General features: G+C 45.9%; 1 protein-coding gene across 2 annotated transcripts in view; it reads right to left on the bottom strand.

Annotated features, from left to right (window-relative positions):
• The window catches only part of LOC118149171 (uncharacterized), a 300,718-nt gene extending 295,752 nt beyond the window's left edge, over positions 1 to 4,966 (bottom strand). For both annotated transcript variants that reach the window (XR_013528662.1, XM_078354318.1), the window contains exon 1: positions 4,853 to 4,966. The gene's annotated coding sequence lies outside the window, so the exon portion shown is untranslated. The remainder of the gene's footprint in view (positions 1 to 4,852) is intronic.
• Between the last annotated feature and the right edge of the window lie 17,751 nt (positions 4,967 to 22,717).

Here is a 22,717-nt window from a genome sequence, read left to right as displayed (position 1 = left end):
TACTTAAAAATAGACTTGCTGGGTCAAAGGGTGCAATTTTTTGTTGTTTCTTGATACAGATTGCCAGATTCCCTTCAGAAAATCTTGCACTAATTTACAATTCTATCAGCAATGTATGAAAACCGCCTTTGTGCTATAACCCAGGGCTGTTTTGACATCACAGTAGGATGTCCAGGACTCTAGCCGTTCTCCAGCTCCAGATGAAAACCAGTCAGACAGATAGCCACTCTGAGAGCCTGCAGGTGTAAATTACACAATTTTGCTAATTGCCTTGTAAAAGCACCTTTTCTGGATTCTGAAGAAAGGTATCCTGCATTGGTAGGTGAATGCACTGTTATCACTAAAAATAACACTGTCCCAAGTATCTGAGATATTTTGTCCCTGGCCTGAGAGAAATCTATTTCATAAAGCAATTTCTCTACTTACAATTAAACATACCAGGCTTTAAGTTATACCACGAAATTGTGCTTCAAGAAAATACCAACCCTACATGGACTTCAGGTTGATTTAAGAAGCAAGACTTTTGGTATGAACATGGCTACATAAGTAAGTAGCCTTCTGTCTTTTACCCCATTTTACCCCCTTTTTGCCCTAGAAATCATACAAAAGCAAAGGGAGAATTATAAACCAAACTGATATGGTTGGGCTCTGTGTCACCACCCAAATCTCATCTTGAATTATAATCCCCGGAATTCCCACGTATCAAGGGCAGGAACTGGTGGGAGGTGATTGCATCATGGCGGAGGTTTCCCTCATGCTGTTCTTGTGATAGTGAATGGGTTCTCATGAGATCTGATGGACTTATATTTGACCTTGTTTCTTACAACTACGCTTCTCTCTCCTGCCACCTTGTGAAGTAGGTGCCTGCTTCCCCTTCCGCCATGATTGTAAGTTTCCTGAGACCTCCCCAGACATGCGGAATTGTCAGTCAATTAAACCTCTTTCAGCAATTAAACCTCTTTATGGCAGCATGAAAACAGACTAATACACACACAAATCATTGTTTCCACGGAACTTGGAGACAGATAGATTCCATATTTTGAAGTACATGGAACGTGCGTAATGGGGTTCAATAGGGTTTTTCACCTCCAAATCTCATGTTGAAAACTGATCCCCAGTCATTCAAGAGGGCTCTGCCCCCAGGACCCCAGGACTCCCCAATCACCTTCTACCAGGTCTTGCCCTTGACACGTGGGGATTACAATTCAAGATGCGATTTGGGTGGGGACACAAAGCCAAACCATATCAGTTTGGTTTATAATTCTCCCTTTGCTTTTGTCCTTGGAACCTTGAATAAATGGTTCCAAGTCATTGATGAACAGAACCTGTCACCTCTTCCTTCTCTGTCTCAGCACACACTCCCCTTCACCTTCCACCATGAGTAGAATCTACCTGAGGCTCTCATCAGAAGCAGATGCTGGTACCATGCTTCTTGTATAGCCCGCAGAACTGTGAGTCAAACAAACTTCTCTTTATAAGTTACCCAGCCTCGGTTATTCCTTTTTCCTTTTCTTCAATTTTTTTTTTTCAGAGACAGGGTCTTGCTCTGTTGCCCAGACAGGAGTAAATTGGTGCAATCAAAGCCCACTGCAGCCTCCAACTCCTGGGCTCAAGTGACTTTTCTGCCTCAGTTTCCTGAGTAGCTAGGACTTCCCAGGAAGGAAATGGTACATCTCAATCCACTGCCACGTGACTAGCCTGAGCTTAACCACGTCACATCCAAATAGAAGTTTTAAATGCAATTGCAGGGTTCTTCTCAGATCACTTGCTCTTCCCCTTTGTCAAAAGTATGGGCAGGCCAGGTGCCGTGGCTCATGCCTGTAATCCCAGCACTTTGGGAGGACAAGGTGGGAGGATCACTTGAGGCCAAGAGTTCCAGATCAGCCTGGACAGCATAGCGAGACCCCATCTCTACAAAAAAAAATGTTAAATGGCTGAACATGGTGGTGAGTCAAAAAAACTTCTCTTTATAAGTTACCTAGCCTTGGTTATTCCTTTTTTCTTTTTTTTTTTTAACTCACTACCTACATTACCAACCACTGGGGAGGCTAAGCAGGAGCATCATTTGAGCCCAGGAGTTCAAGGCTGCAGTGAGCTGTGATTACATCACTGCACTCCAGCCTGGGTGACAGAGCAAGACTCTGGCTCAAAGAAGGAAAGTATGCACACATCTCACACTGAGGATATTTCTGCAGCCTGGATCCCAGAGTGATGTGATACATTGCACAGAGACCTGATGAGTCACAGTAGTAACCCACATAAAACATGGCCAAAAGTTACTGTTGGTATAGGCCAGTGAGATTTGAGGTTGCTTGTTGCATGGCAAATTGGTCAATACAGAAATAATCCACATGTGCAAATTTTGGGAAACGTTGGGTTTTTAACTATCTTTCTCATTGTCAGGAGATTTTCTCCATGTTAAACTTAGAATGCAATACTTAATTTCATTTACTGATTTCACAAACACTTTTATAGCAGTTACTGTATGCCAAGAACTATGCCAAACAATTTGCAAAAATTAATTAATTGAATCATCATTAAACCTCCTACGGTAGGCTCTCTTCTGGCGCCCATTTCACTGATGTGGAAACTGAGACAGAGAGAGGTCAAGGTCACACAGCAGGTAAGCAGCAGTGTCAGAGGTCAAACGTACACTGTGCGGCCCTAGAGTCCACGTCCTTAACTGCTACGCTATGCAATGATCATGACCATTAATATTTATTGACTATAATTTGTACTTAGCATGCTCAATCATATTTGATTCTCATAACCCCAGGAAGTTGGGGGAAGAATTGACACTCAGAGATTTAAAGTTACTTGCCCAATGTCACACAATGACCTGGATGGCAACAAAGTCCATGCTCTATTAAAAAAAAAGAAAAGAAAGAAAGAAAGAAACCAGGCTGGACAAGGTGGCTCACGCCTGTAATCCCAACACTTTGAGAGGCCGAGGCAGGTGGATGACCTGAGGTCAGGAGTTTGAGACCAGCCGGGCCAACACAGTGAAACTTCGTCTCTACTAAAAATATAAAAATTAGCCAGGCGTGGTGGCAGGCGCCTGTAATCCCAGTTACTTGGGAGGCTGAGGCAGGAGAATCACTTGAATCTGGGAAGCGGACATTGTAGTGAGCTGAGATTGTGCCATTGCACTCCAGCCTGCGCAGCAAGAGCAAAACTCCATCTCAATAAAGAAATCAATCAATCAATAAACAAAAAAAGTAACCTTCAAATAGTAATATAATCAATCAGCTTAATTCTTCCTATTCAAATCTGATGGGCAGAGATGTATCAACTGAGTCTTTACCACCACTCTGTTTCCAAGAATTTGTTCATGCTCACCACCACCACTATCCTTAATAAATGTTTTTTGGATATCTACTTTATCACAGACATTAGGCAAGGCTTCCCATGCCTCAGTTAAGACTGGAGAAATCGGCTCACTCTAACTAGGTCTTGAGGTGCTGAAAGGTAAAATAAACCAACACCCCTGTGGACAGAGGAGCATCCGGTGCCCTGGTCAGGTAGCTCTCACTTGGGGACAACAGTTTTCACCAGATTGCATAGCAGCCAGCTGCCCCAGAAAGTGACAGGCCCAGAAAACACAATATTCCCGTCCTCCTCCTGTTTCATTATCACCCGGGAGAGCGTCGGCATGCAAGGAGCAGTGTAAAATGGACAATTCACACACCTTCCGCGTTTCTCCACAATGTCAGTCCCTGCTGTTGCCATGGCCGCTACGGTCTTCTCACAACAAGAAGAGTATTAGACAGGGACCAGCAGGGAAGCACACGCCTACAGACACATGCCTGTGCTCACAAACACACATACGCGTGCACACACGAACACTCCCTACATCCCTTCTCCACGCCCAGGTGGCAGGGAAACTGGAAAAAACAGAGAGATGGTGAGCCTTTGAACGTCTCCTCTTTTCTGGGAGCCTTGAGAAGACCAACTTTTTTTTTTTTTTTTTTTTTTTTTTGGTGGAGTTTTGCTCTTATCACCCAGGCTGGCGTACAATGGCACAATCTCGGCTCACTGCAACCTCTGCCTCCTGGGTTCAAGTGATTCTCCTGCCTCAGCCTCCCGAGTAGCTGGGATGACAGGCGCCCACCACCACACCTGGCTAATTTTGTATCTTTAGTGAAGAGGGGGTTTCTCCATGTTGGTCAGGCTTTTTTGTTTTGTTTTGTTCTTTTGAGACGGAGTTTTGCTCTTGTTACCCAGGCTGGAGTGCAATGGCGTGATCTCGGCTCACCGCAACCTCCGCCTCCTGGGTTCAGGCAATTCTCCTGCCTCAGCCTCCTGAGTAGCTGGGATTACAGGCACGCACCACCGTGCCCAGCTAATTTTTTGTATATTTTTTAGTAGAGACGGGGTTTCACCATTTTGACCAGGATGGTCTCGATCTCTTGACCTTATGATCCACCCGCCTCGGCCTCCCAAAGTACTGGGATTACAGGCTTGAGCCACCGCGCCCGGCCTAAGACCAGCTTCTTCAAGTCCTCTTACAGCAGCCGTCACCAGACATTTTGGCACCAGGGCGAGCCTTGTGGAAGGCCGTTTGTCCACAGACAGTTGCGGGGACGATTAGATTCTCACTCTGCGTCTCTGGCAGGCCTTTCCTGCATGTCACACATTATCAGGAGTACTGAAGACCGGAAGGTGACGGGCGATACTGTACAGCAGCCGTCCCCAACCTTCTGGGCACCAGGAAGCAGTCTCGTGAAAGACAATTTTTCCACAGATGGGGTTGGCAGGGGCGGTTTTGAGATGATTCAAAAGCATTACATTTCTTATGCACTTTATTCCCCTTATGATGACACTGTAATAGTGAAATAATGCTACAACTCACCATCATGTAGAATCGGGGGAAGCCCTGAGCTTGTTTTCCCGCAACTAGACGGTCTCACCTGGGAGTGTTGGGAGACAGCGACCGCTCACCAGGTATTAGGTTCTCACAAGGAGCGCCAGCCTAGATCCCGCGCAGCCTAGATCCCGCGCAGCCTAGATCCCGCGCATGCGCAATCCACGGTACGCGCTGTGCTCCCACGAGAATCTAATGCAGCCACTAATGTAGCAGGAGGTGGAGCTCAGGCAGGAATGCGAGCCTCGAGCCTCGAGCCTCGAGCCTCGAGCCTCGGGGAGTGGCTGTAAATACAGATGTAGCTTTGCTCACTTGCTCGCCACTCACCTCCTGCTGTGTGGCCTGGCTCCTGGCAGCTTATGGACCGGTATCAGTCCACAGCCCAAGGGTGGGGATCCGTCTTACAGCACAAGTGGCTCCAGGGGAATCTTTGTCCAGTTTCTTCCTTCACTGTCAAACAAACTACTTCTGGAATACAGAGGTCTAAGGGCCCTCCAGGCCTCATCTGATACACCTGCCACCTTCAGGCAGCGCACAGCCGCTGATGATAATATGGGCTTTTTTTCATTCCTGCTCACCCAGCTCTCCTGAAGCCTCCTGGTACCCAGGGAAATCTCAGGCCCTCTAAGACCTTTGAGGGACGCTTGCCTTTAAATGGGGAGAATTGAGGAGCTCCATTTCCATATTCCGAGCATTTGGACGTCAGTCAGTCCTCTGAACAGGTGGCCTCATTCTCAAAACTGAGCTTTGTCCCCACTGACACCTGCACCTGAGCCTCTGGCCATCTGGACCTTGTTTTGGTGAACTACTCCCCGGTGATAAACACCTATTCCTCTAGGACAAAGAGGAACCATGCTTTGAGGTTGGTGTTTGTTTGTTTATTTGTTGTAGAGACAGAGTCCTCCTTTTTCACCCAGGCTGGAGTGCAGTGATGCAATCATAGCTCACTGCAGCCTTGAACTCTTGTGCTCAAGTGATTCTCTGTCATCAGCCTCCCAAATAGTTGGGCTACGGGTGCACACCACAGTGCCTGGCTAATTTGGTGGGGAGGGCAGGGGTTTGGTAAAGATTGGGCCTCACTATGTTGCCCAGACGGATCTTGAACTCCTAGGCTCAAGTGACGCTCCCACCTAGTCCTCCCTAGTAGCTGAGATTAAAGGTGTGAGCCACCATACCTGGCCAACCACCATGCTTTTGCTAGTCTTCCTTTTCAAGGCCAAGTCTCCCGTCATACAAATCCAACTCTAAGCTTGACCCTGGCTTTCTACATTGATGCCACCAAATGTCTCATCTACCTCACTGATCTTCAACACAATCCATCACCATTTGGGGGGGGTGCTGATTACTTATTGCTGAATCAGTCATTTCCTATCAGTCATTGATCATATTACTTGGTCCTATTATAACACATTTCTTACTGTAATGGAAATTGGGGGTTACAAATGCCCCCACCAGCCCCTCGAGTCCTTTTGGGCAAGTACCACATAGGTAGTGCATCTTATTCATCTGTGTATCCACAGCAACAAGCCCCCAGAGAAAGCTCTCAGCTAGTAGCTGCTGAAAGAACACCGATCACCTGCCATGGCCATCTGGCATTCTCAGCTGGGTGACCAAGATTCAAAGGGCTAGGAAGCTCAGGTCAGCCCAACAGAGTTACCATCAAGAAGCTAAAAGACACACTGCCTCACAAGCCCAGTTGAGATTTTGCCTTTTTCTGTCTCTGTTGCTATGGGAATAGAGCTCCCCATATGTGGCAGAATCATATGAGTATTTCTTCCAAGTAGCATCTCTGAGTGAAATTCCCATTGCAAGGATTAAGCCTTTCTCTCCCAGGAAGCTTTAGATGCCATTTAGATCCTCTGGGATTCAGAGGATCCTAGAGTCTGAAGAGAAGGGAGAGAAGACCATCTCCCTATTCCCTTGAGCCACCCCAACCCCACACCCCACGTTCATCATCTCTGTCTTCCTTCCTCTCCAGCACAAATCCTCAGAGAGCCAAGTGGCCTCTCAGGATCTTCTTATAAAGATAGACCTCTGGCCAGGCAAGTGGCTCATGCCCATAATCCCAGCACGTTGGGAGACTAAGGAGGAAGACCATTTGAAGCCAGGAGTTTGAGACCAGCCTGGGCAACATAGCAAGATCCCATCTCTATTGACAAGAACAGTCAAAACAAAACAAAACAGGAAGATAGACCTCTGATCTGTGCAAAGGAGAGTAACAAAATCACCTCCATGTTAAGGGAACAGCTGAAGCAATTTATCTGCTCTATAACCACAATAGAGTCAATATAATTTAAAGGAAAAAAGATGGCCTAGATGAGGGATATCTCTGAGGAAGAAAGAAGCAAGCATTTATTAAGCATCTACTTTGTGTAAAGTGTTATATTGGTTGGGCTCTGTGTCCCCACCCAAATGGCATCTTGAATTGTGATCCCCATAACCCCCACATGTCAAGGGCGGGACCTGGTGGGAGGTGATTGGATCACCGGGGCAGTTTCCTCCATGATTTACAAGTGAGAGTGAATAAGTTCTCACGAAATCTGATGGTTTCATTTTATGAGTGTCTGACATTTCCTCGTACATACACCATCTCTGTTGCCTACCACCACATAAAACATGCCTGCTTCCCCTTCCACCATGACTAAGTTTCCTGAGGCCTCCCCAGTCACGCAGAGCTGTGAGTCCATTAAACCTCTTTTCTTTATAAATTACCCAGTCTTGGGTATTTCTTCATAGCGGTACAAAAATGGACTAATACAATGTACTTTCTCACTTAACCTGCAGAGCAATTCCATGCAATAAGTATCACTACCTCCATTTACAGACGAAACGATGGAGGCTCAGCTATCTCAAGCGACAGTCAAGTTATAAAGCCAAGACTGGAACTTAGATTTTCTGAATCCCAATGTAGTGCTCTTTATACTATATTGGAGCCTCTCCCACACATAATGAGCATGTGTTATGCTAACTGAGACTTTCACTTTTGATTTCATTTTCAGTGCTCCAAATAAGTTACCTTTGGTTTGCTCTGTGGCCCCTACACCTTCCTGTATTGCCAAAATAGTCAAAATATGGGAAGACGACAGGTGAGTTGGGAAAAGATCAGCCATAGCACATAATTAATCCCAGATACGGTTTCGCCGTGTCCCCAGCCAAATCTCACCTTGAATTGTAGCTTCCATAATTCCCACATGTTATGGGAGGGACCCGGTGAGAGAGAATTGAATCATCGGGGCAGGTTTTTCCTATATTGTTCTCGTGGTAATTAATAAATCTCACAAGATCTGATGGTTTTATAAGGGGAAACCCCTTTCACTTGGTCCTCATTCTTGCTTGTCTGCTATCATGGAAGACGTGACTTTCGCCTTCTGCCATGATTGTGAGGCCCCCCAGCCGCATGGAACTGTGAGTCCATTAAACCTCTTTTTTTCTTATAAACTACCCAGTCTCACGTATGTCTTCAGCAGCAGCATGAGAACAGACTAATACAGTCCCTTGGTCCTCAAATATTGGCGGGTTTGGGGCTGCACTTCTGACCTCCCTGCCAAGTCTGCAGGCCAGTGGCATCAATATGCCAGCAAGGGTTTTAAAATCATCTGTTCTTATTTTAAGTCAGCATTTTCTGAGAATGAGACTTCTGGATAAAATTGCAACCAAGTATCAGACAGGACTCAAAATGGAAAGAAAAAAAAAAGAAAAGAAAGCCATTTTAGCGGTGTTTAAATCCTGCCTGCCACTGAAATGCTACCTTTCTCAACTTGAGTCCTGTGGGAAACAAAGGGATGGATAAAGGGCGAGAGAGGGGATGTGTTTTCTGTTCGATTTGGAGGTAAACGTTTCCCCAGCCCCACTCTCGAGTCTCAGCGTACATTTCCATTCTGCCCTATCCAAAGGCCACCAGCTATGCTGATTATAAAACAGTGATTCTCAAAGTGGGGTGATCCCAGGCCAGCAACATCATCATCACCTGGGAACTTGTTAAAACTGCAAATTTGGGGGCTGCACTCCAGGGCCCCACTGCATCAGAAAGTCGGTAGCACCCACTGAGATGTATCTTTTAGACAGCCCTCCAGCTGGTTCTGGAACACTCTTGATTAAACACTCTTGATTTGAAAGGCTGGTTCTTTTTTTCTTTTTCACAGACAGGGTTTCACTCTGTCACCAGGCTGGAGTGCAGTGGCACCATCATAGCTCACTGGCAGCCTTGACTTCATGGGCTCAAGCCATCCTCTTGCCTCGGCTTCCCAAGTAGCTGGGACTATAGGCATGCACCACCATGCCTGGCTTATTTTTTTATATTCTGTAAAGAGAGTCAGGGGGTCTCCCTGTGTTACTCAGGCTGGTTTTGAACTCCTGGCTTCAAAAGATCTTCCTGCTTCGGCCTCCCAAAGCGCTGAGATTACAGATGTGAGCCACCGCACCCAGCCTCTAGGTTGGTTCTCTTACTCTCTGAACACGTTCTCTCTCTCCAGCCCTCCACCTGTCCTTTTATTTCCCACAGGCCTTGGGTTGAAAAAGTTTGCATCCTAGTGACAGGTGAGATTTAAACATTGCTGAAACTGACATTTGGCTTTTTAAAATTACCAATCCTATCTGATACCTGATTGCAATTTTCTCCAGAGGTCCCACTCTTGGAAAACACTGACTCAAAACAAGAACAGATTATTTAAAAATGCTTGCTGGCACACTGGTGCCACTGGCTGGTTCGGACTGACTAATTAATCCCGATTTGACCTGAATGAATGCCTAATCTGTGTAAAATGATGGAGATTTACTGGAATGCGGCAAATGTCAGAGTATGAAAACCAAAGGCACGTGTGAGTAGATTCAACAACAGGGCGGCATGAGGATCACGGCACTTCTTCAGCTGGCACATTATTTGAAGTTTGATTTTTCTTCCTCTCTCCCCTCCACCCCCACCTCCTCCAAGGGGAAAAAAAATTACCAGAAGACATGAGCATATTGTCTCCTTTTCTCCCAAATAAAGGTAAACTGACAGCGCTTTCAATGAAAGCTTCTGTGTGATTGGAATTAAATGTCAAATACGATTTTCTGTTGGCAATTCAAAGTGTTGGTGTCAAAACCAAAACTGACAGCATGGCTGCAGATTAGTATCTGTCTGGATCTCGGCGTCACACTGCGGGGAAGGTTTATGATGTAGTAGATTAACACAGCTTTCTTCACGCCAGCACTTAAGAGATGATTTGTTCAAGCAGGAGCCGATTAGACTGCGATGCCCATGAGCAGAAGCCCTGTCCCCTGAAGTTCCGTCAGGTATTTAATAGCACACCCTGCCCCTGTAGGGGTCTGCCATCATTACAGGGTGACAGGCAGGAGAGGTGAGCGGGCCACAGCTGCCAGCTGCCCAGCTGTCAGTAGCCACCAAGTGATGTCTGCTGGCGATATCTCAGGGAAAAAAAAAAAAAAAATGGAGCTTCTATTGATCCAACCAACATGAAATGGCCTTGTGGGTTGGAGATTTGATTCATTGAACTTTGCTGCCCACATGGAATGGAGGGAAGAGACGGACTCCCTGGCAAGTCACTGAATCATGAACTTGACCATGAAGTTTCTTCTGGCTCTAGAAAAGAGATAGCAACCAGGGCTCAGAGAGGTTAGGAGACCTGCCCAAGATCACAGAGCTTAGGGGGTGAGTAAAAGATAGTTTATGGCCGGGCACGGTGGCTCAAGCCTGTAATCCCAGCACTTTGGGAGGCCGAGGTGGGTGGATCACGAGGTCAAGAGATCGAGACCATCCTGGTCAACATGGTGAAACCCCGTCTCTACTAAAAATACAAAAAAATTAGCTGGACACGGTGGTGCGTGCCGTAATCCCAGCTACTCTGGAGGCTGAGGCAGGAGAATTGCCTGAACCCAGGAGGCGGAGGTTGCGGTGAGCCGAGATCACACCATTGCACTCCAGCCTGGGTGTGAGCGAAACTCCGTCTCAGCAACAACAACAAAAAGATAGTTTATACTGCTCGGGAATTGCAGAGTGCTACACCCTGTGTTAGGCACCTTTATCCCCAATATCTTGCATGATATTCACAATTATTTTGATGTTTTTATGTGACAAACTAGGTTAAGAGTGTTAGGGAAACTGCCTTAGCCACAGCAAGCCCACGGCAGTGTTAGAACTAGGTTACTCGTTATTTCTTTTTCAGTTTTTTCGTTTTTATTATTATCATGATTATTTGAGATAGAGTCTTACTCTGTTGCCAAGCTGGAGTGCAGTGGCATGATCTCAGCTCACTGTAACTTCTGCTTCCTGGGTTCAAGTGATTCTCCTGCCTCAGCCTCCCGAGTAGCTGGGATTACAGGCACACACCACCACACCCAGCTAATTTTTGTATTTTTAGTAGAGACGGGGTTTCACCATGTTGGCCAGGATGGTCTCAATCTCTTGAGCTCATGATCCACCCACCTTGGCCTCCCAAAGTGCTGGAATTACAGGCTTGAGCCATAGCATCCGGCCTATTGTTATTTTTTGAGACAGGGTCTTACTCTGTCACCCATGCTGGAATACAATGGCACAACTGTGGCTCACTGCAGTCCTGATCTCCTAAGCTCAAGTGATCCTCCCACTTCAGTCCTCCCTGGGACTATAGGGACACAGCAGCCACCATGCCCACCTATTTTCTTATTCTTTGTAGAGAGGGGAGCTTGCCATATTACCCAGCCTATGCACTTCTATCTTATGCACCTGACATTTCTGCAAAATGACACCCTGTAGAACCCAGACAATAAAATAAATAAAATGAATGTCCTGTGTCTTGACCAACCATAAACTGTAACAGAGTCTTGGCAGGCCAGATTTAAGAGTTTCATCTTGCAGAGACGATGTTTGTTCTTTCTTTTTCCCCTCTTGTCCTCACTGCTGGGGAAGAAGGAAAAACTGTGAACGTCGTCAGCTCAGGACAGCATTTCTATTCTTCAACAATGCCGGGGCATGACAGCGTAGAAGACTCACAAAATAATGTTCAGACTCTGGTTTTAGAATGTTTACTCTCTTCCGGGTGAACTCTGACATCCAAGTGCATTAATGCAATGCCATTTTCAACTCTCATGCCAATCTCCATCCTTGTACGTATCAGAATTTTAATGCCTGCTTCCCTGTTTGAGTTATGGTAATTTATTGTAATAGTGTATTTTGACCTTTTCAGTATTTTTTATTTTTATTGGATAGCTGTTTCACCTCTTCCCTTGAGGGTTAGCCAGGCTGAAAATGAGAGAGAATGGTAAGACCAACCAATCACAATACAGAATATTAAAAAGGTCAACACACAAGAGCAAACTACTAATTTGGAAAACACACACATGCAAAAAGGATGAAAGCACCAAACGGCACGACGGTCACAGCAAGAGTAAGTGGACAACAGAAGGTGAACAGGAGCCTCTCAACCCACGGCCCCGCAGTTGGTTCAGCCACTGCATGGAAACGAGGCCTTCATCAGACACCAAAGGGCGGCAGGAAGTCAAGGCAAACTCCAAAGGGCATCACCTGTGCCGTTTTTCTTTCTACCTGATCAATGAAAATGGCAAGGAGACGGGGTGGGGATGGAAGATCCCAGCCCAGAGATGCCAGGGGACTTTTAAATATGATGTTCAGTTGCCAGCGGTTCCACCACGAATATCATGGACAACCATCTGTCTACACGGAGATGAACATCTCAGGGGTCTAGAACTGATACTCATCTATTTCTTTTTTCTTTTACTTTTTTTTAGAGGCAAAATCTTTCTCTGTCACCCAGGCTGGAGTATACTGCTATGATCAAGGCTTACTGCAACCTCAAATTCCTGAGCTCAAGCGATCCTCCCATCTCAGCCTCCTGAGTAGCTGGGACTACAGGCACATGCCACCATGCCCAGCTAATTATTTTGTTTTTATAGAAACAGGGTCTCCCTAGCTTGCCCAGGCTGGTCTCGAACTCTGGAGCTCAAGTGATCCACCCACTTTAGCCTCCCAAAGTGCTGGGATTACAGACATGAGCCAGGAAGTCCAGCTAAAAGCTGACCTTGCATTGGTTGTTAATAACACAGAACAACATATACAGAAAGGTCCCTGGATTTTTGGTAACAGAAAAGAGCCTCTTAAAGAACATGCATGTAGGGCCGGGTACGGTGGCTCACGCCTGTAATCCCAGCACTTTGGGAGGCCAAGGGGGGCAGATCACAAGGTCAAGAGATCAAGACCATCCTGGCCAACATGGTGAAACCCGTCTCTACTAATAATAAAAAAAAAATTAACTGGGCTTAGTGGCGTGTGCCTGTAGTCCCAGCTACACTGGAGGCTGAGGCAAGAGAATCACTTGAACCTGGGAGGCGGAGGTTGCCGTGAACCGACATCGAGCCACTGCACTCCAGTCTGGGCAACAAGATCAAAAGTCCATCTCAAAAGAAAAAGAAAAGAAAAGGCACTTAAAACAGAGACCAAAATCTCAATGTCAAAAGTGAAAATATTTTAAATGTGACTTCATCTTGTAAAAAGAAATTACAATAAATGAAGCGATGATTTTGTTGTATATTAAAAATGTAGGTTAAAACTCCAACCATATTCTTAAAGTCAAAAGGATTTAAGGGTGGACTGGGAATTGTTAATATAAATAAATCACCCTTTACCATATCTTTGACACAATCATGGAAAGCATGACTTCTACAAAATATTTAGAGAGCCGTAGGGCTCCTCTCAATTCTCTGATATTCTAGTGTGTTTATTTTAATATCTTCATCCTGTTGATCTTGTGTTATTCCATTGTTCCATTGGTGGAATATCTTTCTTGCCCTGGGCAAGATAGGGAGACCCCGTCTCTATAAAAATAAAATAATTAGCCAGCTAATTTTCTGTATTTTCCACGTTTTAAGGCAAAGGCCATTACTTTTATAATAACTATAGGAAAGAAAAATAATTTTGGTAAGAAATTAAGGTTGGAGATTGTGGATCACTGAGTTGTTCGTGGCTTTATGGAGAACAAGGAAGGAAAGTCTGGCTGAGTTGCTGCTTGGAGGGAAGATTCTGGGATGGAGAGGAGGCTCTGGAGGAGGGGACTGGCACATCTCCTGAGTGCCACCCACAGAGACAGTGCCCATTCTACCTACTGAAATGCTTAAAAGAAACGACCATGTGTGGTCAGGGAAAAATACTGACCACAGCCAGAGGCAAGTCCACCCACTTCTTCCTGCCTGCCTGTGCCCACCTGTCATCTGCTCCATGGGCAGCTTGGCTCTACCCTCAGCTCTGAGACCAATTCTATCCCAAGTCAGGAAACATGCTAGAATGAAGCCCCGCCTTCCTGCAGTCTTCCTGGAGACTGCTCGTGTCTGTCCCAGCCTCCTGAGACAACGTAGTGAGACCCCATCTCTAAAAAAGAACAATTCAGGCCAGGTGCAGCGGCTTACGCCTGTAATCCCAGCACATTGGGAGGCCACGGCAGGCAGATCACAAGGTCACGAGTTTGAGACCAGCTGGATCAATATGGAGAAAACGTGTCTCTACTAAAAATACAAAAAAAATAGCCAGGCATGGTGGCAGGCGCCTATAATCCCAGCTATTTGGGAGGCTGAGGCAGGAGAATCACTTGAACCCAGGAGGTGGAGGTTGCAGTGAGCAGAGATCACAACACTACACTCCAGCCTGGGCGACAGAGCGAGACTCCATCTAAAAAAATAATAATTTAAAAATGAATTGTGTGTGGTGGCATGTGCCTATGGTCCCAGTTACTCTGGAGGCTGAGGCAGGAGGATCACTTGAGCCCAGGAGTTCAAAGCTGCAGTGAGCTATGATTGTACCACTGCACTTCAAGCCTGAGTGGCACCTGCGCTCAGGTTTGGCGTAGCTCTCCCTAGAATGCAGTCCATGGCACACCCAGCCACACCTCGCTGGGCCTCAGTGGCACTGACAGCCTGGCTGCCTGAGCCACCTGTTTCCCAGTCACCATAACCTTTCAGGCAAAGTTCCTGTTATCTCTCAAAGTCTATTCCCAAATGTTTCACCTGGGCTTCACACAATGGCTTATAGGAAGGTGAGATGTTGATCTCTCAGCTGCCAGGGTAGTAGATGAGCCATGGGCCCTTCGTCTCTGGGCCCAAGCAACCCTAAGGTGCCCTAAAAATATTACCATTTTCGGGCCGGGCGCGGTGGCTCAAGCCTGTAATCCCAGCACTTTGGGAGGCCGAGGCGGGTGGATCACAAGGTCGAGAGATCGAGACCAACCTGGTCAACATGGTGAAACCCCATCTCTACTAAAATACAAAAAATTAGCTGGGCACGGTGGCGCGTGCCTGTAATCCCAGCTACTCAGGAGGCTGAGGCAGGAGAATTGCCTGAACCTAGGAGGCGGAGGTTGCGGTGAGCCGAGATCGCGCCATTGCACTCCAGCCTGGGTAACAAGAGCGAAACTCTGTCTCAAAAAAAAAAAAATATATTACTATTTTCTTCTTTTTTTTTTCTTGTCCAGGGTCTTGCTCTGTCTCCCAGGCTGGAGGCAGAGGCGCAATCTTGGCTCACTGCAACCGCCACTTCCTAGGTTCAAGAAATCCTCCCACTCAGTCTCCAAGTAGCTGGGACTACAGGTGCATGCCACCACACCCAGCTAATTTTTTTATGTTTAGTAGAGACAGTGTTTTGCCATGTTGCCCAGGCTGGTCTCTCAAACTCCTGAGCTAAAGGGATCCACCCGCATTGGCCTCCCAAAGTCCTGGGATTAGAGCTGTGAGCCACTGCGCCCAGCCCTGGTCAATTTTCCTAGACCATCCTCTTGTGACTTGGCCCATCTTAGACTTTCTGAGCTGAGACTGTCTGAGCTTTGACGCTTGGCAAGTTAAGTAATTCTAGATAATGGTATTGTTCATTTGCTATGTGTCAGGCACTCTTCAAATTACTTTACACACACGTGGCTTTGACATGAGTTACAAGTTCTCTGGCCCTGTTTTGCTTCACCTGAAAAATGGTGTTAGGAGTGGAATGTTTGTGTCACCTCCAAAATTCATACATTGAAATCTAATCCCCAATACAGTGGTATCTGGAGGTGAGGGTTTGGGGAGGTCACTAGGTCATAAGAATGAAGTACTCATGAATGAGAGAGGAAGAGGCCAAGTTGGATGCAGTGGCTCATGCCTGTAATCCCATCACTTTGGGAGGCTGAGGTTTGAGGATCGCTTGAGGCCAAGAGTTCAAGACCAGCCTGGGCAACACAGTGAGACCCCATCTCTAAAAATGAATAATTTAAAAATTAACTGTGCATGGTAACATGTGCCTGTGGTCCCAGCTACTCTGGAGGCTGAGGTGGAGAATCACTTGAATCCAGGAGTTCAAGGCTACAATGAGCTATGATCGCATCACTGCACTCCAGCCTAGGTGACAGAGCAAGACCCTGTCCCCAAAATTTTAATTTAAAAAAAAAAAAAAAAAGGCCGGGCACTGTGGCGCGCGCCTATAATCCCAGCACTTCGGGAAGCCAAGGCAGGAGGATCACCTGAGGTCAGGGGTTCAAAAGCAGCCTGGCCAACACGGTGAAACCCCGTCTGTACTAAAAATACAAAAAAGTTAGCTACATTCCTGTAATTCCAGCTACTTGGGAGGCTCAGGCAGGAGAGTCACTTGAACTAGGAGGCAGAGGTTGCAGTGAGCCAAGATCGCACCATTGCACCCCAGCCTGGGCAACAACAGTGAAACTCAGTCTCAAAAAAATAAAAATAAAAGAGGCCAGAGAGCAATGAATGACTTGCTCTATTTTAGCCATCTGGGATACAACACGAAGTTGGCTGGCTGTAACCCAGAAGGCGAGGCTGATCAGAACCCAGCCATGCTGACGCCCTGATCTCGGACTTTCAGCCTCCAGAACTTGAAAAATACGTCTATGTTGTTTCTAAGCCACCCAGTCTGTGGTATTTCTCATAGCAGCTCAAGCTAATTAGAGGAATTAGCACTGGAATTAATGCAGCCACCTCTAACTACATTCCTTAAGGGCATTTCGAAACAGAACACTTTCTCTAAAATGATGTTTTCAAATGCTTAACCTAAAAAAGAAGTGTTGGAATTTCCAGCAGAAACAGAATAAGAGGAGGAAGAGTTGGCACTCGCCTGGGGGAAGCAAGTTTGTGGTAAAATAGAACCCATGAGTGATGGCCGGAAACTGCAGAGATGAACTACTTAGAAAATCAAGCCCAGGGCCGGACACGGTGGCTCATGCCTGAAATCCCAGCACTTTGCAAAACCAAGGTGGGTGGATCACCTGAGGTCAGGAGTTCGAGACCACCCTGGCTAACATGGCAAAACCCTGTGTCTACTAAAAATTCAAAAATTAGCCGGGCACGGTGGTGCATGCCTGTAATCCCAGCTACTTGGGAGGCTAAGGCAGGACAATCACTTGAACCCGGGACGCAAAGGTTGCAGTGAGCCAAGATTGCACCACTCCACTCAAGCCTGGGTGACAGAGTGATACTCTGTCTCGAAAAAAAAAAAAAAAAAGAAAAAGGAAAGAAAAAAGAAAATTAAGCCCAACAGTAAGAAACAGCTTCCAGAGAATTTCAGTCCCAAAAACATGACTGGGCCTTTCTGAATGGCTCTAACCAAGCACTAATACTAATACAACATATACAGTATTTCTCAAGGAAGATGGTTCCAGAGTGAGCAATGAGATTTAGTTAGTTGCTATAACATACAATATTACTCGGAGTTCTCCATTCCCCTATGAAAAAAGTCATTCTGGCCAGGTGCGGTGGCTCACGCCGGTAACTCCAACACTTTGGGAGGCCAAGGCGGGCAGATCACCTGAGATCAGGAGTTCGAGATCAGCCTGGCCAACATGGTGAAACCCCATCTCTACTAAAAATACAAAAATTACCCAGGTATGGCAGCACGCACCTGTAGTCTCAGCTGCTTGGGTGGCTGAGACAGGAGAATTGCTTGAATCTGGGAGGAAGAGGTTGCAGTGAGCCGAGATCGCGCCACTGCACTCCAGGCTGGGATTCACAGCGAGACTGTCTCAAAAAAACAACAGTGTCATTCTTTTACAATACATGTCTGATTTTTGTAATATCTCAAGCTACCGTCAAATGGCTTGCATTGATTTTAAAAGACATTTCATCTGCCTTGAGCTTTTACCTACTAGAACTTGGTTCTAATATCTACTCTCACTATGTTAAAACATGTACCAAACTATGCATAGCAATGACAGATAAAGCCTCTCCTCCTCACACAAAAGTGGCTTAAAATCCCATGTCCCCCTTTGCAGACATTGGTAAAACTATCATCAAAAACAAGATGAGGCCAGGCATGGTGGCTCACAACTGCAATCCAAGTGCTCTGGGAGGCCGAGGCAAGCAGATCGCTTAAGTTCGGGAGTTCAAGACCAGCTTGGCCAACATGGTGAATCCCCATCTCTACTAAAAACACCAAAATTAGCCAGGCATGGTGGCGGGTGCCTATAATCCTAACTACTCAGGAGACTGAGGCACGTGAATCACTTGAACCCGAGAGGCAGTGAATGCAGTAAACCGAGATCGTACCACTGCACTCCAGCTTGGGCAACAGAACGAGATTCCATCTCAAAAAATAAAAATAAAAATATTTTTTGAAAAGATGAAAATTAAGAATCTTCTCACTCTTGCTGTTTCATAGAGGCCTTCTTCTTTTTTCCAGGGTAAATCACTTGTGATTATTGTTTCTTTGCCTTGACTCCTCTGTGTAACAAACCATCAAATCAACTTTTGTTCTAGGAATTTATTTAGTTAGTTAATTGATCCTTCCGGGCTCAGAGGTACTGAGCTTGACACCAGAGGCCCTTTTCTTTGTAGTAATATAGCACCTTTCTCTAGAGAGTGCTAAGCATTTGCAAATACCAACTAATTATTCATTGAAGGCATTTCACTGAATTAGAAAGTTGCAAATTATAGAAAAATTGAAATCAACAACTGTTCCTTAATCCTTACCGTTCATGAAAATCTTCTGCATTTCTCTGCATTGCTCATGATCTAATGATGGGATGAAGTACCTACTGACCAACCAAGAACTAGTAGCATTATAATTACAGAAGGTGGTGGTGGTTTTTTTTTTTGGTGGGGGGAGATGAAATCTGACTCTGTCTCCCATGCTGGAGTACAATGGTGTTGTCTTAGCTCACTGCAACCTCTGCCTCCTGGATTCAAGCAATTCTTCTGCTTCAGCCTCTCAAGTAGCTGGGACTACAGGCATGTGCCACCACGCCTGGCTAATTTTTGTATTTTTAGTAGAGACAGGGTTTTATCATGTTGGCCAGGGTGGTCTCAAACTCCTGACTGCAAGTGATCTGCCTGCCTCGGCCTCCCAAAGTGCTGGGATTACAGGCATGAGCCACTGGGCCTGGCCTATGGGCATGGCGGTGGGGGGGTGGTGTTGTTGAAATGGAGTCTCGCCCTGTTGCCCAGGCTGGAATGCAGTGGTGCAATTTTGGCTCACTGCAACCTCCACCTCCCAGGTTAAAGCAATTCTCTTGTTTCAGCCTCCCCAGTAGCTAGGATTACAGGCGCGTGCCACCACACCCAGCTAATTTTTGTATTTTTAGTAGAGACAGGGTTTCACCATGTTGGTCAGGCTGCCCTGGAACTCCTGACCTCAGGTGATCCACCAGCCTTGGCCTCATTGTAGGAGTGAGCCACTGTGCCAAGCCTATAGGAGGTTTTAAAAACAGTTTGTTGGGAAGATGGAGAATACATGAGAATCTACGTCATGAGTGCGAACTGCCCCAGAGCAGGCAAGAGTAGGGAAAACATCAGGAGTGGGAAACCCACCAGACAGTTCCTCCGTGTAGAGAGTTTGCCTCTGCCTTTCTCTTGGATGCTCTAGAATGAAATCCATCCTTTAAGGACAGTTCCTGTCCCTGTCTATCTCTCTTTCCTTGAAGACTTTTTTGATTTATTTTATTTTATTTTATTTTATTTTATTTGAGATGGAGTTTCGTTCTTGTCACCCAGGCTGGAGTGCAATGGCGCGATCTCGGCTCACTGCAACCTCTGCCTCCCAGGTTCAAGCAATTCTTCTGGTTCAGTCTCCCAAGTAGCTGGGATTACAGGCATGTGTTACCACACTCGGCTAATTTTTGTAGTTTTTTTTAGTAGAGACGGGGTGTCCCCACGTTGCCCAGACCAGTCTCGAACTCCTAAGCTCAGACAATCCACACGCCTTGGCCTCCCAAAGTGCTAAGATTACAGGCATGAGCCACCACACTCAGCCCCTTTATATATTTTTGAACCCTAGTCCCCAAAGCCCCAACATCAGACCACAAATAAAATAGAAAATCAATCTACTGTCACTTTATCTGTCTATATTACTACTAATAAATTATGAAGGGGGTCCTTTCTGAAAATCTAAGGGGCCTGGGCATATCATATACTCATGCCAACAGGCTCTAATTTTACTGTACAGCTGATGTCTAAATGTAGACCTATTTTTGTCTCTCATTTTGTTCCTATTCCTTTTGCGTCCTTCATTCTCTCTCTTCCCTCTAGTTCCTTCTAAGTGTACTGTCATTAACATTCTTCTTTTCTTTGAAATTCCTCCTTAAAAGATCTCTGTGCAATGTTCATTGCGGCACTGTTTCCAAGCAAAGACTTGGAACCAACCCAAATGCCCATCAATGATAGACTGGACAAAGAAAATGTGGCACATATACACCATGGAATACTATGCAGCCATAAAAAGGATGAGTTCACATCCTTTGCAGGGACATGGATGAAGCTGGAAACCATCATTCTCAGCAAACTGACACAAGAACAGAAAACCAAACACCCCACGTTCTCATAAGTGAGTGTTGAACAATGAGAAAACATGGACACGGGGAGGGGAACATCACACACTGGGGTCTGTTGGGGGTTGGGGGCATTGGGGAGGGATAACATTAGGAGAAATACCTAATATAGGTGATGGGATGGATGCAGCAAACCACCATGGCATTCATATACCTATGTAACAATCTGGCACGACCTGCACATGTACCCCAGAACTTATAGTTTTATAAATGTGAAAAAAAGATGCAAGAAAACAGTATCACAAAATTGACGTGACATTTGAGATCCAGCTGGAGGATGAAAGGGAGAAGGGCCGGGAACAGTGGCTCATGCCTATAATCCCAGCAGTTTGGGAGGCCAAGACAGGAGGATCATTTGAGGCTAGGAGTTAGAGACTAGCCTGGGCAACATAGTGAGACCCCATCTCTACAAAAAATAAAAGATTAGGACAGGGTGCCATGGCTCATACCTGTAATCCCAGCACTTTTGGAGGCTGAGACAGGTGGATCACCTGAGGTCAGGATTTCAAAACCAGCTTTGTCAATATGGTGAAACCCCATCTTTAGCAATATACAAAAATTAGCTGGGCATGGTAGCAGGCACCTGTAATCCCACCTACTTGGGAGGCTGAGGCAGAAGAAACACTTGAACCCAGGAGGTGAAGGTTGCAGTGAGCCAAGATCACGCCACTGCACTCCAGCTTGGGCAGCAGAGTGAGACTTCATCTCAAAAAAAAAAATTAGCCAAGCATGGTAGTGTGCACCTGTGGTCCCAGCTACTCAGGTAGGAGAATCGCTTGAGCCTAAGAGGTTGCAGCTGCAGTGCGGCGGGGGGAGCCATGATGGGGCGGCTGGGGGACAAGACCCTAACTCATAAAACAAAAAAATAGAGGTTGGAAAGAAGGTAACACTAATCTTCTTGCTTCTCCCATCTAGAAGAGCCCTACGTCCTGTCCTACTTCTCAGCTAGAAACAAAGATCACTGAGTATTCTCGAGGACTATGTTTTGCTCCTGTCCTAAATGGAAAGGTGAGTAGGGAACTCTCCACCTAGTATTTGCTCAGAAAGAATATCTAGAGAATGCTGGGAGGCAGAGGCCAGATGATTGCTTAAAGCCAGAAGTTCGAGACCAGCCTGGACAGCATGGGGAGACCCCATTTCTTAAAAAAAAAAAAAAAAGTTTTAATTAGCCTAGGTGGGCATGGTGGTGTGTGCCTGTGGTCTCAGCTACTTGGGAGGCTGAAGCAGGAGGATCACTTAAGCCCAGGTGAGCTATGATCATGGCACCGCACTTCAGCCTAGGTGACAGAGCAAGACCCTGTCCCTATTTTAAAAAAAGAAAAATATATCTACAGAATCCTGCATCTGATAGTCTGGTGCTTTAGATATTTTGAAAGAACATTCTACCACAAAACAGATGATGGGAGAATTACAATAAACAGATTGTCAATGCATTGCTGAGCCTACAAGAAAACAAGAAAAATCTCCAAGGGCAAAAAAAAAAAAAAAAAGTTTTATAACAACAGACTTCTAAGCAAACACCAAAATGCGGTTGTTTGGGGGAAAATGCTGATTCTAAGATTCTAGAATTTTGGAGATTAGTAGCCACACCTAAGGGCATAAGGGACTAGGCTTGGAGTCCATGCAAAGTAAAAGAGCAGAACTTAAGAACTCCACATAAAACAGGATATCCTAAGGGACACATTCTAAGTAAAAGGGAGGGCCAGCAAATAAAAAAGGACATAAAAATATTAACAACCCAGCCCGGGTGGGGTGGCTCAAGACTGTAATCCTGGCACTTTGGGAGGCTGAGGCGGGCTGAGGTCAGGAGTTTGAGATCAGCCCGGACAACGTGGCAAAAACCCATCTATACTACCAATACGAAAAAAAAAAATTAGCCGGGCATGGTAGCATGTGCCTGTAATCTGAGCTACTTAGGAGGCAGAGGCAAGAGAATCACTTGAACCTGGGAGGTGCAGGTTGCAGTGAGCCAAGATCATGCCACTGCACTTCAGCCTGGGCAACAGAGTGAGACTCTGTCTCAAAAAAAAAAAAAAAATTTAGCAACTCATCTCACAATTTATATTCAATG

This window comes from Callithrix jacchus, chromosome 2 (assembly GCF_049354715.1).
Source record: "Callithrix jacchus isolate 240 chromosome 2, calJac240_pri, whole genome shotgun sequence".
Taxonomy (NCBI): domain Eukaryota; kingdom Metazoa; phylum Chordata; class Mammalia; order Primates; family Cebidae; genus Callithrix; species Callithrix jacchus.
This window is presented reverse-complemented; position numbering and strand designations above follow the sequence as displayed.